The sequence below is a fragment of the Pinus tabuliformis genome, chromosome 6 (genome assembly GCF_031772625.1).
Source record: "Pinus tabuliformis cultivar Carrire ecotype Pingquan chromosome 6, CPIR1, whole genome shotgun sequence".
NCBI classification, from domain to species: domain Eukaryota; kingdom Viridiplantae; phylum Streptophyta; class Pinopsida; order Pinales; family Pinaceae; genus Pinus; species Pinus tabuliformis.
In genome coordinates, this window is record NC_142292.1 from 381,226,817 (window position 1) to 381,243,689 (window position 16,873).

Below are 16,873 nucleotides of genomic sequence, written 5' to 3' on the forward strand. Positions count from 1 at the left end.
CAACCAAATGTAAATATTCCTCCCACTGGGTTGGTTTCTGCATTACGCATGCTCTTAGCATGTCCTCCACTACTTGGTTTACTCGTTCTGTTTGACCGTCGGTCTGGGGATGATAGGCTGTGCTGAAATTCAGCTGTGTTCCCAGTTCGGTAAACAATGCTCTCCAAAAAGTTGACGTGAACTTTACATCACGATCAGATATTATTGTCTTCGGAAGTCCATGCAGCTTGAACACATTCTGCATAAAAATGTGAGCAATTTGCACAGCCCTATAAGTGGACTGCACAGGTATAAAGTGTGCTGCCTTACTCAGCTTGTCTACCACTACCATAATAGAATCATTGTTCTTCTTTGTCCGCGGCAGTCCTGTTATAAAATCCATAGAAATAGTTTCCCATTTCCACTCCGGAACGGGTAAAGGTTGTAATAGCCCTGCTGGGTGCAAATGCTCCGCTTTAATCTGTTGACACTCCAAACACCTTGCTAGGTACTCAGCTACATTCTTTTTCATTCCCGGCCAATGGTATTCTTTTCGAAGTGCGGTGATCATTTTTTGGTACCCTGGATGTCCTGCATAGTGGCTGATGTGGAATTCATCCAACATCAGATTTCTAAGACTATCCTTATTAGGTACATACAGCCTCTTATTATAATACAGCATTCCAGCATCATCCAATTCATATCCTTGTTGATTTTTCCCGCTGGAAGATTGCTGCACCTGCTGTTTTATTTGCTGGTATTCAGCGTCTTGATCTGTTGCTATTTTTATCATTTCAATCAAGGGATTCTTCCATTTACTAGACGAAATTTCATACAAGCATTGCGCCTTCCGACTTAATGCGTCGGCCACACGGTTCTCCTTCCCTTTCAAGTGCTTGATTTCGAAATCAAATCCACTTAAAAAATCCGCCCAGCGGGCCTGCCTCATATTTAATGTAGGTTGGCTGAAATAATTTGTCAAACTGTGGTGATCCGTTAGCAACAAAAATTTTCTCCCCATGAGATAATGCCGCCACATCTTTAGTGCGTGTATGACGGCTGCCAATTCTAAATCGTATGCAGAATATTTCTGCTCATGCTCCTTTAGCTTTCTTGATTCGTACGCGATCACTCTTCCTTCCTGCATCAATACACCGCCCACACCTTCTTTACTCACATCAGTACATACCACGTAGTCCTTATTAGGATCAGCTATACTTAAGATGGTTGTGGTGGTGAGTAAATGTTTAAGTTGCTCAAAACTCCGCTGACACTCTGAGGTCCATTTGAATACCCTTCCTTTTTTCTGTAATGAGGTGATAGGGTATGCTACCCTTGAAAAACCTTCCACGAATCTTCTATAATAACCAGCTAGCCCCATAAAGGACCTGATGTCTGCCACATCCTTTGGTACGGGCCATTCCATTATAGTCCTTATCTTTTCAGGGTCCACTGCAATCCCTTCCTTTGTGATTATATGGCCTAAGTACTGTATTTCCTCCTTAAAGAAATCACACTTGCTGAACTTAGCATACAACTGGTGTTCTCGGAGAGTTTGTAACACCAACCTGAGATGCTCCTCGTGCTCCTCCTTAGAACGGGAGTAAATCAGAATATCATCAATAAATATTAGCACAAATTTATCCAAAAACCCATGAAACACACTGTTCATTAAACACATAAAGGTGTCGGGTGCATTGGTCAACCCAAAAGGTAGCACTACAAACTCGTAGTGTGCATACCGTGTCCTGAAAACTGTTTTAGAAATATCTTCTTCTTTAATCCTAATCTGGTGGTAACCTGATCGCAAATCGATCTTAGAGAACACTGTTGCACCCTTCACTTGATCAAAAAGTTCATCAATCCGAGGTAAAGGATATTTATTTTTGATCGTGAGCTTGTTCAGCTGACGATAATCTATACACATTCGAAGAGTTCCATCTTTTTTCTTGACAAATAACACTGGGGCTCCCCATGGTGATACACTGGGGCGAATATAATTCTTGTCTAGTAGCTCTTGCAGTTGCATTTTTAATTCTGTCAATTCAGGTACACTCATTCGATAAGGTGCCCGCGACACTGGTGCTGCCCCCGGTGTCAATTCGATGGTAAAGTCTATATCTCTTTTAGGTGGCAGCCCGGGTATCTCCTCTGGAAAAACATCCGCAAATTCTTGTATTACGGGAATGTTTTCCAGTGTGGCTGCTTTATCCTTTGAATTTGCATAGCCTACCTGAATGGCATAAATTTGACATCTTTTCTTGATACATTTAGCTAGTTGGGATGCAGTGATTGGCCGGAGCTGCACGGGGCGCTTAATCCCTTGCATTTCCTGTTTTTCTCCAAAGTCATCTTTGTAATAAATGGTTTTTGTTTTGCAGTTTACTAGTGACCAGTGTTTCTCTAGCCAATCCATCCCAATCAGAACATCATATGAGCCCAAAGGAAGTACATTCAGATCTGCTACTACTGGCTGTCCTGCTACGGTTAAAGAGCAATTATTAATTTTTGCCAAGACCCGTCTCTTGGCCCCCGTAGCTAGCTGTACTAGCCATGGATTCTTGAATTTTTCAGATTGTAACTTACACTGTTCTACTATCTTTGGGATAATATAACTTAAAGTAGCTCCCGGGGCAATTAGAACAGCTATAGAAATATTCGAAATTTTACCTTCAAATTCCACCATAGTCGGCTGGTATTCCGCCTGACGGTCATCCAGGGCTGCGTTAATCCTTGGTACGCTACGTCCCACATCACCAATGGTCGATGCTTCATGAATCTGATATATCTGATCAGTACCCTTTCGCTGCGAGCAGTTTTTGACGTAGTGTGGTCCTCCACAGCCCCAACGTTGAACTGGAGGTCTAGCCATTCCTTCGCCCTCCGGCCTAACAGGCTGTTCACTCACTCTAGACTCACTTATTGGCTTAGCCCTGAGTGACCCTCTTGATATAGTTCTGTTGTTCTTCCCTTTGCCAACTCCCCTACTTCCATTGCTGCAACTTCCTTTACTATTCCCAACTGTTTTGTTACCTCTTCTTTCATTCCATATTTTATTTGGAGCATCTCCTTTCTGTTTATTCTACTGGTAACAAATTCTAGCCTTGCGGATAGCTTCATCCATCGTCCTAGGATTGTCAAACTCGATCCTTTCTCTTATATATAGAGGTAAACTACTAACAAATCTTTGCACCTTGGCTTTCTCTTCCTTAATATAGGGCACATAGCGAAGCAGGGAGGTAAAACGGTTGATAAACTCATCCATAGTCTGTTGTCCCAACCGTAAATCGTGGAATTCCCTTGCTTTTTCATCATAGAAGCACTCAGTCAGATATCTTTCTTTGAAGTATTTCTGAAACTTCTCTCATGTTATGGTTCGTTCGCTTACCACCTTGACGATCTTAACTTCCTCCCACCACAGGGTTGCTTTACCTTGTAACTGGAAGATGGCCAATCGTGCCTTCAGGTTATGGCCATATTCGTACAACTGAAAATATTTGTTCATGTTAATTAACCATGCTTCAGCCGCTTCTTCCTGTTCCCCATCAAAATGTGGGGGTTTAATTTTTCGAAATTCTCCCTGTAGCTCCACTCTCTGACGTTTTGAAGTCTGTTGTTCGAATACATTATCAGAATGGTCCTCCCTTTCTTCTGATTTTTCAGGTTCAGTTTGATAGTTTCGTTCTTCTGTCATCCTCTGTTGTTCCGCACTGGGATTAGCTAGTGGTGGGTTCTGCCTATCCGACAAACTCTTCAGAATTCTTTCTTGTTCCACCGTCAGTCGTGCATTATCCTCTCGTAATCGTGCCATCTCATTCTTCAGTTCCTGAACCGTCTCTAGTATTGCAAGGTTTGTGCTACGTGTCTCCTCGCCAAGCTGTACCCACAGCTCTGGGTTATCCCGAGGATTTACTGCAGGTTCCTGACCTGCCATCGATCTATGCGAAGCGCTGCCAGCTCTCTGCATATTCACTGTTTTCTGTCTATTGCCTATTTGCTGTTATTTCCCTGTGTCTCACCCCTAGAAATGGAACAAGAAAAGGAGTTAGTTTAATTAGTTCTCCATCTTACAGACATACGAGATGGTTATCTGTACATTTTTTAACATGTTGTTCCAGAGGTCACAGTATTGTAACCATGCTCTGATACCAATTTGTCATGACCCTTTCATGATACATAAAAGTAATTTTTTTTTAAACTTATGATAACCTTTACATATTATCCCTAACATAAACTGGATGTCGCACATAGTCTGTTATTACACATAGCTGTTCGGATTTAATAACAACTTTGGAAATATCTCGCTTCCATGTCAACTATACAATTATTTGATTCATGGTTTGGCTCGTATGCATTGTTTACACGTGTATTTATTTGTCAACCGGAATGTATGCTGACATATCGTTTTGTGACCGGAGTAACATTCCGACGATGAGTTGTTGGGTTGCTATTAATTTCATGGGCAGCTGTTTAATGCCCCCCAGCATAGCTGTCCCGGCTCATCTGCTTGGCCATGTGAACACGCCGTTCTCAGTATCCTCATCCCTCACGCCTTTGGTTCCCGCTCCTTTTCGACGGTGTGGATCTATCGACTTAGATCTGAGGGTGGAGATCCGTCTGAGGGTTTTAGAACTCTTCATAAGCCCTATGAGTTTCCCTTTCGGCTCATTTGGTTCTGAAACAACTTCCGGATTCTGCTTGCCTCTTCGCACATCGGGTTTGTTTTCATTTTCGCCTCCTCTAGGGCTTCATCTGCAACTCGGGGGTTTCATGCTCGATTTTTCGGAGTTAATCCATACAGGTAATGTTTTCTTTCCAGAGTGTAGCCCCATAGTTTCGCCATTATGTTATTTTTCCTTACGGGTTTCACTGCTGGTTTTGCATGCGTATTAACAGTTTCTCTTTTTTTTTGGGCGTATGAAGGTAAATTTATGGCGATGCAACCCTCCTGCTCGCGGGTTGACGGGTCTTCAGCGTCCCGACCTCCTTTGCTGCGTGCCAGGTATGCAAATCGGCTCATAGGATCCTGATGCGATGATTGGGGTTTCCCTTATTTGTGCCTGAGTTGGCTGTGTGATTCATACATGCTTGATTTTGTTTACTGGCTTCCAGATTTCTATAATCTGATCGAGGTTACCCAGGACAGGGTCCTCATGGTTTTGCTTTCGAGGCTACCCATGTGTTTTCGTGTTCTCAGATTTTGTGTTCCCGGCTTACCCTGTTGGGTTGTGAGGAACAGTCGGTTCCTTCGCGCGGGAGGTGCCTTAGCCATTTACAGCAGTTGAATTATCTCGAAGGCAAACTTGTTTTCCTATGAGTAGTTAATCAGATGTAATTGTTTATGTATAAATAATAAGGGCTACTGTTGAACTGGCCGCGAAATATGGACCACTCTGTTTTAAGAGATATTTTATTTACATCTCTGATAAATATATTTTGTTTATACTTCCAGTTTTCGTCGTCTCCTGGAATAGACACTTGCTCTGTTAATGTTTGCTTTAATTTCGGGTTTTCTCGGAAGGGTTTAATAGCATGCTAATTGTATTTCAGAGTGCTTGACTCCGATATTCAATGGACTTGCCACTCTGAATCGGTTAAACGTTTAATACTATCCCTGTTATTTGTATATAATCTCATGGTTTCATGCTATAGTAGGTTTTCCATTGTCTTTAGAAAGAAAAGGAAAGATATTATCTGCTTGCTACTCGGTTTTGTCTTAGTGCTCTTCTTTAGCTGATAAGGAAATCTGTTCTTTTCCGGCATTATTGGTTCTTATTGTTGACATGCATTAATTGTAATGAAAGTATTATGGTCATTAATGAGATTATGAGTTTAGTTGGTTTGAATATATATAAATATTGTCGCTGTCATATCCACGACCACGGCTACGGTGATTTATGCAGTTTGCATTTTCGTTGTCCATTGAATGGAAATACTTTAGAATCTGGTTCTGGTTCATATTCTTCTTGAACCCTCTCTTAAGATTATTCGTTCCCTTAATAGTTACCTCTGTCTGTGTATTTTTAGTTATATGTAATTGTTTTACAGTTTTAAGCAGACTGTCTCGTTTTGTCATAATCTCATATGGTCTTCTAGACACTTTAAAGTATGTTCACACCGTAATGTTAAGATGTTTCGTCCAGCGGATTTTCATACTTCAGTTCTGATAACCCCAGCTTGAAGTTTAATATAGCTCGAGGCCTGTTACTATTCTTCCTTCTAATGATGGATAGACTCAAGTTATTTAAAGATAACTTAATCATTTTCTTTATGTTTGTAAATGCATTAACTGTTCGGAAATCTACACAGTACAATTTGACCTCCGACTTATTGTTTGTTTCTCTTTTCTTGAAGCTATCAATAATATGTCAACATCAGGTTTTTCCGTTCAATAGTCATCTAATAATAAATCGGTAATATTTGCCTGAGCTAGGTATATTACAGCAAACAGAGTATTGATATAAGATTTTATAATTTTAATTGGTCTTCACAGCCAAACTACTGTAATTTTAGCTAACAGTATTATCTACAATCACTGTTGAACTAATTTTTTCAGAGGCTGTTACATACCTGGTCCGCCAGATTTGTATTTATGTTTCAGAAGTTCACCTGTAATCCATGTTTGCTCTTGTCCACCCAACCATGAGATCCATCGCCAAGACTGGAATCTCCCCCGAGCTATCTTGCAGGCCTACAACACTCAACAAGATACATGCAACTTGTCCCTGGTTATCTGGTCCTCACCAGACTTAACCAACTTTCTCTTTTTTCTTCTTCTTCTGTCTGTCCCTACAGCACAGAATTTTTGTCTCTACCCCCCTTTTCCACTGGAGGTCTCTCCAGTTAGGGAGGGTAGTTTCATGCAGTTTTCATAACTGATTTCCTCTTCAAATCTTCCTTTCACAGGTTGCTCTTTCAATTCTATCTTTTACTACAGTAAAATTCCAATATTTACATTTTCCGAGGTCATCACAGTTGAATTTCAATGAGGCATTTCACATGGCAGTGGGTTGAAATTTCAAATCAGATACAAATTTGATGGTTTTCATAATTCCTCATTTGTAGTTTTTAATGGTGATAGTTTTAAGAAAATTTTAATTTCAATAAAATATGTTGTTAAGTTTATAACTTTTATAATTATATTTAATTAGTAAATTATTCTTGATAAGAAATTTGCCAGTTAAATTTCATCTAGATGCCATTGGTTGGAATTTCAAAATAAATATATTGTTAAATTTGAGGGTTTCTATTCCCAGTTTCAAAATTTTTCAAATATTTTTATAAATTTCTTATTTATATTTGACGAACAAATCACCCATGACGTGTAATTTGCTTATCAAATTTCATCCTGGTTGTTACTTGTTAGCAATTTGTGATGTAGGTGCATCTAACTTATGTCAATCCTTTACTAGAGGACTTAGTTTGTAAAGTATGATTTAATTCATTAATGTGTTTTTTTAATAGTTTTAAGAGAAAATGATGATTATTGTAAATAGGAGAAGATTTGAGAATATTGTGAAATGTTTGAGAAGATTATGGATTAGTTAGCTCTTATCTAGGGATAAGAAATTAGATGAGAGATGTTAGAGATCATGAAAGATAATTTGGGAGTTTGTTGAGGGATCTAAAACATATTTGGATTCTAATCTATTTGTATAAATTGAAGTGAGCCCATGAAACAGATATAATGTAAAAGTGTCACTGAATAAAAAGATAAAAATACCAAAATTTCTAATTTTTTTTATCTCTATACGCATTTTCTTTTCAGTTTTGGTGTGTTAATTTTAGTAATGTGCAGACTATCGTTACAGCGCTGCATCAATTTGCCACAAGATTCCAACCTCAATCCTCTCCGCTCAGAGGAATAAAATATTTTGATGGGAGTAAAAGAAACGGTAATGATTTTAATTCGTCCTTATCCCTTTAATCCAACTGTTGCTTTCCATAAAATGTCGTTGTCCACAGTACGGTACCATTACGATAGGAATTTTGACCAGTCAGGGTACGGTGTAACGACCACGTGCAATCTCACAAAATGATTACTAAATTTTGGAGTGATGTCACTCCCTACTTACGATAGGAATTTTGACCACCAGGGCACGGTGTAACAACCACATGCAATCTCAGAAAATGATTAGTAAATTGTGGAGTGATGTCACTCAGAGTTCTTCAACCTCAGTTATGACAAATTACTTCCTGTATTGTGTGGTTTAACTAAAAACAAATAGTATTTAAATAATATTTTAATAATTAAAAGTGAAATTAAGATTTTGCGAAATATATAATTAATATTGTTGGTAAAACTGGATAGACATCCATTCAAGTCAAGTATCAAATTATTTACTTTATAATATATTTCAGATGATTATTATTTAAAATTAATTAAATTATAGTTGTATTTTAAATTATTAGTATTATTGATTATAAAAATAATTAATAAATAAATTAAATATATGTATAATTAAAAATATATATAACAAGAATAAAAAAAAAAAAATCTTAATTTATAAATAGATTTTTTTATAATATCATCAGTTATCAATTTTATATGATTAGAAAATTATAATTAATTTCATATGATATTTGTTTATATAAAATTTTTTCTCCAATTAATCAATTTAGTTAAAAAGTAGAAAGGACATAACTACTTTTGAGATAAATTTTAACTTTTAATTTGTGACTACTATTAAGAATATTCTAGAATATGGAGATTAAATCTCTACCATCCACCTAATAATTATTGATAATTAAATTAAAATTCTACAAGCTTATTCCAAAATAAACATGCTTAAACATAATAAATAAAATATCTAAATTATTTGGAATAGAAAAGGCATCTACATCATGTTATGCAAAGAAGATATTCACATCAACTTACACTATATAATTGTAGTGGGTCTAATGTTTAAAAATATGCGTTTTCCTAAAATGTTATAATGAAATCCAGATGGGGTTCAAAAATATGTACACATCCATAGACTTTAGTAGTGAAATAACTATGTGCATGATTCAATACAAATTATACTATATGATACTACATATACAATTCAATAATGTAATAATTGTTATTTGGAGAATGAAATAATTGCTCAATGATGTAACATTTACTATGTGTTACTCTCCTTCCCCTTCCAAACTTCTCCATTTTGAGTGTTTGTTTGGAAGATAATTGAGATAGGATGGAGACTGAAATGAAAAAAAGGCACTATTATAAAGAATACATAAATCACAGTATTAAAAGCAAAGTATTACAATAAAAGCCAAAATCTATTGATGAATCCTTTAGGAAAAAAACACAGTTATGCACAACCAAATGTTGATTTTTCAAGTGCAATACATACAAGCACAATATTTCTGAAATACCAATAATTACTTCTAATGATACAGATCTTCTTTTAACAATTCTAGTTTATCATTAAGCAATTACACTTCAGAAATTCAATCATAAAATAATAAGAACAAATAAAGATCACAATGTATAAAGAGAACACAAGGTTTATCCTAAGAAACATACTTAGGTGAAAAGCGCAACAACCTTTTTCTCAAAGAATTTCTTCACTTCAACAAGAGATACACCTCGTGCTACTAATCAAGAGATACACCTAATGCTACTAATCAACTATGAGGTCAAACTAACCAACAAATCTTATGGTAAAACCTGGTCTTCATCCCTCAAGTCAAGCCTCCAATTTTTTCTCAGAGAATTTCTTCAGGTCAACAAGAGATACACCTAATGCTACTAATCAACTATGAGGTCAAAATAACCAACAAAACTAATGGTAAAACCTGGTCTTCATCCCTCAAGTCAAGCCTCCAATTTTCCCTGCAACTCCACTTGATCTGATTTTCCCTACGCCAAAATTCGGCCTCTTAGAAACTTTCCAAAAACCCAAATTCAGCTTCCCACTCTGCCCAAAAATTCAGTCTACCCAGAATATGCTGCCTAGAAACACACATGCGAGCTAGAGAGAGGGAAATATGATCTTTGTCCTTCTTGTCCTTCTTTTCTTCCCTTGGATGCCCATAAACTTTCTTTCTTGTGAGAGGTCAAATGGTGCCTTTGTGGAGTAGGTTGAATGCCTTTAGATTGTTTTATGCATGTCTTGAATGGGTGTGTCTCTTCATTGGGTCAACTTGACTAGAGGGACGATCGCCTTGACTATTTTGGAGACAAAAAATTCAAAATATTTCCTCTTTTAAATCCAACATGAAGAACATGTCTTGTATAAATTATTTCAAGGGCTAAAAAATCAAAATGACATGAATCTTACAAATTCTTTGTACATGACAAGGCATAAAATATAAATTATGAAGAAGACCATAGCTACAAAATTCAACATTCACTCTTAGCTAGAGAGGTATTCATAATGACTAGATAGATGTTTTTCTTGTGAACAAATTTCTCTAAGAAAAGGTTATAACAAACCATCAATAGTGTCAACATCATTTATCTACCATAATTTTGGTAAAACAACTTTGACACATGGTAGATCATCAACGTCAACAAGATGTCATAATTCTGATTGTTACCTCTACACAATGTGCATTCTCATCATAATTTTGATCGGTACTCCTAACACATGATAGATTAGCCATAATTCTAGTTGGTACCTCTGACAGATGGTGCATCATTAGCATCAAATAGTCACCATAATTTTGGCCTACCTGTCATTATTGGTTCACTATTATTTTGATCGGTACGTGACACATGGTGAATCCCCAAAGGTTGTGCTCTATTTGATTAATTCTAGGCATAATGCTAATGAACTTGATGCTAGAAGGCCACATTCTATTTGAGTAATTCTAGGCTTCTAAGACCATTTTTCATGATTCTGGTTAATGTACTAGACATAGGAAGAATGTTTGTCCTCTATCAGGCCATTCTCCTTAATACTAGTCATATATTACTACAAGTAAAATACATTCTAGTGGAGGTTTTTGCAGAAGCTCTTTTAAAAATAGCCTAAAAATTGGTTTGTAGCATAGGTCCCTAGCGAAAATGAGCAGATAAATGTTTTAGTGAATGTTTCTTTTACAATGCATTTAAATTATTCAAGTACATTGATGCTTTATTATCTTTACATGCATCGGAACTTCACATAACATGGTACACCTTAGATTTCTTTTTTGAAAAATAAAAAAACCAAGTTGCGCTAAATACCCAAACACACTAGTGCTTGAATATTTGCTAGCACCGGGCTCTTTCAGATAGTAAAACGTTCTGGTTCTATTCGACAATGACGTCTCAGTGCAGTAAACATATAACAACGCCCAAGCGCATCTTATAAAACATACGGATAAATAGTTTCTAATTTAATTTCTGATAAAACACCGGTACTATTATACAACCACAACACCGGTGTGTTACCAATGACGTAAAGCCCCAGGGCATCTCGCTAAAGCATCACAATAATTACGCCGTAAGGCGTTTCCCTCTGAAATGAACTCCCCCAAATGCCCTTCTGTCCTAATCGTAGCCGTTAGATCTTTTGTTAGACGATTGAACAAAAATCAGCGGTCTAATTTAATAAAAAATGTTTTAAAACATTAAAATACCCTTAAAAAAACTCCGCTCGACATCTATGCGCTTTTTACGGAGGAGTTACAGGTAGAGTCCATTTGAATTCTTAGTGGAGTTTATGGCAATGAACAATGCTCTCCGCTCCACATCTGTGCGCTTTTTACGCAATCATTCGATCAGTGTCGTTTTCGTCGTTATCGAATTTGAAATAAATCTGCCTATATTTGGCAGATTTATGGAGCAGGGATGCCATAGATTTGAACTTTAACATATTCAGATGAACAGGTTGCTAAGGAGACAGCCATTAAGAAACCCGAAAAAGAAGAAGACTGTAATCCTCATTGGGTTCATGCTTAATCTTCAAGTTAGGCAGTCTGCCATTGCTGTACTTGAAACAGGAGCTAACACAAACAATTCGTCTGTACAGAATGGGGTAACACTGCGTGAAGTGGGCCTGCTAAAAGACGCCCTCGGCTTCTTGAATGCTACCGACAACGTTATAGATAGAAGTGCATGTGTTTCTCTCCTGCAGGGCTGCGTTAAGCTTAAGGCCTTATCGGGCGCCCAAATGCATCAGAGGGGTTTTGTCGGAGATAGATTCTTACTTACACTCTTATCACTATGTATGCTATGTGCGGGAGCCCGGAGGATTCTCAACGAGTGTTCGACCAGATGACAACACGAGACGCCTTTTCATGGAATGCCATGATTTCAGCATATGCCAGACATGGATTTTCCCAGGAAGCTTTGGTTCTGTTTCGTCAAATGAAAAACAGAGTGAAATTCAACCCGATCAATTCTCCTTTACTGGTGTTCTTCTTGCATGTAACACCTTGGAAACCCTCGAGGAAGTTCATGAGGCCATAAGCAGACGAGGGTTTTAGTATGATGTTTTTGTAGGCACTGCCCTCTTGGACATGTATGCAAAATGTGGTATTATTGAGAAAGCACGCGATGTGTTTGACAAAATGCCTGAATGAAATATTGTTTCCTGGAACGCCATGATTACGGGATACCTGCACAATGGATACATAGATGAGGCATTGAAGCTTTTCAGAGAAATACCCCAACGTAATGTAGTCTCCTGGACTGTGACGATTGTTGGGTATGTGCAGAATGGACTCAGTTTGGAAGCCATGGAGATGTTTAGGCAAATGCATCTGGCAGGCATTGAGCGGGACGCAAAAACTTTTGCCAGTGTTCTCCCAGTGTGTGCGAACTTGGGAACTATGCAGCAGGGTATAGAGATACAGGGAGAAGTAATCAGAAGTGGGTTGGAATCTAATGTCTTTGTGGGAACTTCCCTTGTAGACATGTATGGAAAATGTGAGAGAATAGACATTGCACGCAAAGTGTTTGACAAAATGCCTCAACGAAATGCTGCATCATGGACCACCATTATTGCAGGTTATGCACAGAATGGGCACAACATGGAAGCTCTGGAGAATTTTCGACAGATGCAACAAGCAGCAGTGCTGCCAGATTCGAAAGCCTTTGCCAGTGTTCTCCCAACATGCGCTAATTTGGCAGCTCTGGAACAGGGCATGGAAATCCATGAAGAAATAATTAGAAGTGGTTTTCAGTGCAATGTATTTCTGTGCAACTCACTTTTGGACATGTATGCAAAATGTGGAAGCATAGACAAGGAAAATGAAGTTTTCGACAAAATACATGGAGAAGATGTGGTTTCATGGAATTCAATGATTACAGGATATGCAATCCATGGATGTGGCAAGGAGGCCCTGAAACTATTTCAAGAAATGCAACAATCTGGTATGAAACTGGACAATGTTACCTTCGTCAATGTGTTGTCGGCATGCTGTCATGCAGGCCTAGTGGATGAGGGCCGAAAGTACTTTAATTCTATGAGTCAATGTTACCAGATCACACCTGTGATAGAACACTATGGCTGCATGGTTGACCTTGTTGGCCGTGCTGGGCACCTGGAAGAGGTTAAAGACTTGATAAGCAAAATGCCAATAACCCCTGATGCTACAGTCTAGGGGTGTTTGCTTGGTGCCTGTATCATACATAACAATACAGAGTTAGGAGAATACACTGCAGAACACCTTTTTGAGTTGGATTGGAAAAATGCAGCAACTTATGTTGTGCTCTCAAATATCTATGCTTCAGTGGGCTGGTGGGATGGTATTGAAAAGCTGATAAAAACCATGAAAGATAGGGGGATTAAACCAACGGCTGGATGCAGTTGGATTGAAGTCAACAAGAAGGTGCATGCTTTCCTTGCAGGAAATGGGTTGCACCCGCTATAACATAAAAAGCTGGAACTAATCCATGGTCACAAAATAATTTTAATCAGATCATTGCAGCATGATTTGTCCAGCATGCTGTGGAGAATCAGAGATGAAGTTTAAATGGCAGGGTATTCCTTTTTATGGAAAAGGCTTTGCCATTGGGAAGAAGTTAACCTGTTAACTCCAAAAATCAATAATAATACTCACGGTCCAAAAAGTGAAAATCAAACCAATATCTCCTACCAATTGGAGTAAAATTCAAATGCAGCTCTTCTAATGGAGGGGAAATATTCATGATTGATCTATGAAGAGCGAAATGATAGTTGGAGGTTATTGAAGTCTTCGAATTCAATCCTCGAGGAGCTGAATCAACAAATTCTTTTTGCAGCCAGATTTAAGCATATCTGGGTTTTAACTAACAACACTTGGGGACAGGATGTTGGGGATCTAATAAGTAAGAGAGCTCCCTTATTAGCACTACAGATGAAATTGTTCATTGCATGCAAAATATGGCCACCATTTTTAGCATGGATGATATCTTTTTGAACTAAAGGGCATTCAAAATAACAAGCAGTGATCAAAAGGCTAGGAAATGTTTGCCATGTATGTACTTTAAGTGATGTGCTATTCGCTAGAATCTAAGCATTTTTTTCCCTTTTCTAACTCCTATTAGATGGCATTATAAATGATGTGCTATTCAGAAGAATCTAAATACTTTTTCCTTTTGTAACTTCAGAGTGAAGCCCTTGGGGTTTTTCTAACTCCTATTACATTGGCATTATAAATGATGCCCTATTGAGAAGAATCTAAATACTTTTTTCTTTTGTAACTTATGTTAGAGGGAAACCTTTCGGGTTTTTGGATTGACGGTGAATTGGTGCACTGTTAAGGCACTCTTTATGATAGGTCACTAGTTCAAATCCCATGGACGTTAGCCCACCAAAAAAACTTTTTCTTAAAGTGAAACAAAGATAAGTTGCTGATGCAATAACAAATAAGCCCTTTGCCAATGTTTGCCATGCATTTTAAGTGATGTGCTATTTACAAGAATCTAAGTTTTTGTTTTTTCTAACTCATATTAGATGGTATTGTAAATGATGTGCTATTCAGAAGCATCTAAACGCCTTTTTACCTTTTGTAACTTTAGAGTCAAGCAAAGATGCATTGCTGATACAAGAATAGGTAACTCCTTTGTAACTTTAGAGTCAAGCAAAGATGCATTGTTGATGCAAGAATAGGTAAGTCCTTTGGAAACCCCAAATTTATACTTAGCCAAATTTCCAACTTTGGCAAATTCAGTTGCCCAGCTCGTCGGCACCTCCACACGGTCGCTGCACGACTCACCAACACGTCGTTCACCTTGTCGCACGTCTTCGCCGGTTCGCTCTTCGTTTGGTCGCAAACGCCCAAACCATGTGCACCTACCCACACGCAGTCCCACTTTCCAACCTTTGAAAAATGCCCAAATCATGTGAACAACACGTAGTACCGCCTGCCCAACTCTACGACCTCTGGTTCCAACCTTTGTTCACCTTTGTGCACACTTGCACGATGGGCGGGCGCTCACCCGAGCCACCAAGACACCCACACCAAGACTTAGCACAAATGGGCACCACACGTTCACCGTACACGCCTCACCCGGCCACCGGGTGCACCTTCGCCCAACACCAAGTGCAACGCTCTTCCACCGTGTGACTAGCCCAAGAATGGGCGCATGAGAACTGCGCCTCCTCCTCTTGTCTTTGCGCACTTAGAACTGCGCATTCTTCCTTGTGCGAAGATGGGAAGTGATCGAATGTGTGTTTGAAATGCTCCAAACGCATCGCAATATATATCCATCGCAAATGGGGGTGGGGCTTGCCCAGCCGACCACCCAACGTTCGTGCGCTCACCCTGCCAAACGCCCAATATATGTGTCGGCCACCCCTCCATCGTAAGTTGACCTCCAAGTGCATCGCTCCATGCTCAAGGGTGTATAAAATCCATCGCAACTCTACCATATCACATATGTTTCGTCGCAAGTTATGTCGCACGCCTATCGCAGCTCCATCGCACAACCTCCGTGCAGCCCAACTCGCCTCTCCCGCGCACGCGCCCGCCTTTCCCGGCACCCAACCGCGCTGCACAACTGAGGACGTTACACCTTAGGTCCCCCGCATCCCGCAAATCCAGCAGTCCTATAGTGACATCGTACTCCAAACCATGCGGGGGTCGATTTGCAATATATTGTTCCACCGCTGGGGAAGGGTCAAAACGAGTTAACAAGGAAAGCATGACAAAAGAGGAGTGGGTGGTCCCCCTTCTCTCTCCTCCACGTGTCGAGTTCTCGCATCTCAGCAGTCTTGCGATCCCGCAAGATAGGCATATAAGCGGGTTCCAAATCTGAAGGACCGTACAGGGGCCGATATTGCGATTTAATTCAAAATCACTAGGTGGGAATGAAATTCTCTAACAAAGGAAATGCCTACAAAACATGGCTCGATGGGCCTCTTTCTCTCTCCTCTAGGGGGCCATGTGGTAGCCTCTGATTGGTACACCGAGCTGACATGGCAGCTAATGTCAGAAATGACGTGACAAGTACAAATGCTGACGTGGTGGGTGGACACGTATCACTCAGTTTCAGCTTTTTCAGGGGTCAAATGGGGCCATTTCTAGGTGAAAAATGTCACCTCTCACAAGGTGACACGTGGCAGTAATAACGTCACCCATCACAATCGGCGATCGGAGATCACACAATATAAAGCTTTCTCTTTTGCCAAAATTTCTTCCCGGCTGTGATTACGATAAGGAAAGAGGCCCCTGGATGCGATAAGGTATTGTGATCCATTTGATAAGGTTTTCGCATGCAAACCAATGTGCCTGTGCTATGGAAAAAGGGTAAGTAGCCGCCCTCCCCGTGTTGTGATTGCGATGTCCTAGGTGGGCCCAATCCTGTGTATCGACGATCGCAGTTTTCCAGGGGAAAGCCTAACGAAAAATGCACTCAACACTGGGATGCAAGATTCCGATTAACAAAGGAAATAAGGCCCCCATGCAGTCGTTAAAAGCCTTAGCGCATCCTGGAGACTCCACTATCCATATCTCTATTTAGATCATCCTGGCTTTCAAACAACCCCAT

At 39.3% G+C, this 16,873-nt stretch overlaps 1 pseudogene; it reads left to right on the top strand.

The window, feature by feature from the left end:
• Positions 1 to 12,501: 12,501 nt before the first annotated feature.
• LOC149258908 (putative pentatricopeptide repeat-containing protein At3g23330 pseudogene) lies at positions 12,502 to 13,503 on the top strand (annotated as a pseudogene).
• Positions 13,504 to 16,873: the final 3,370 nt, after the last annotated feature.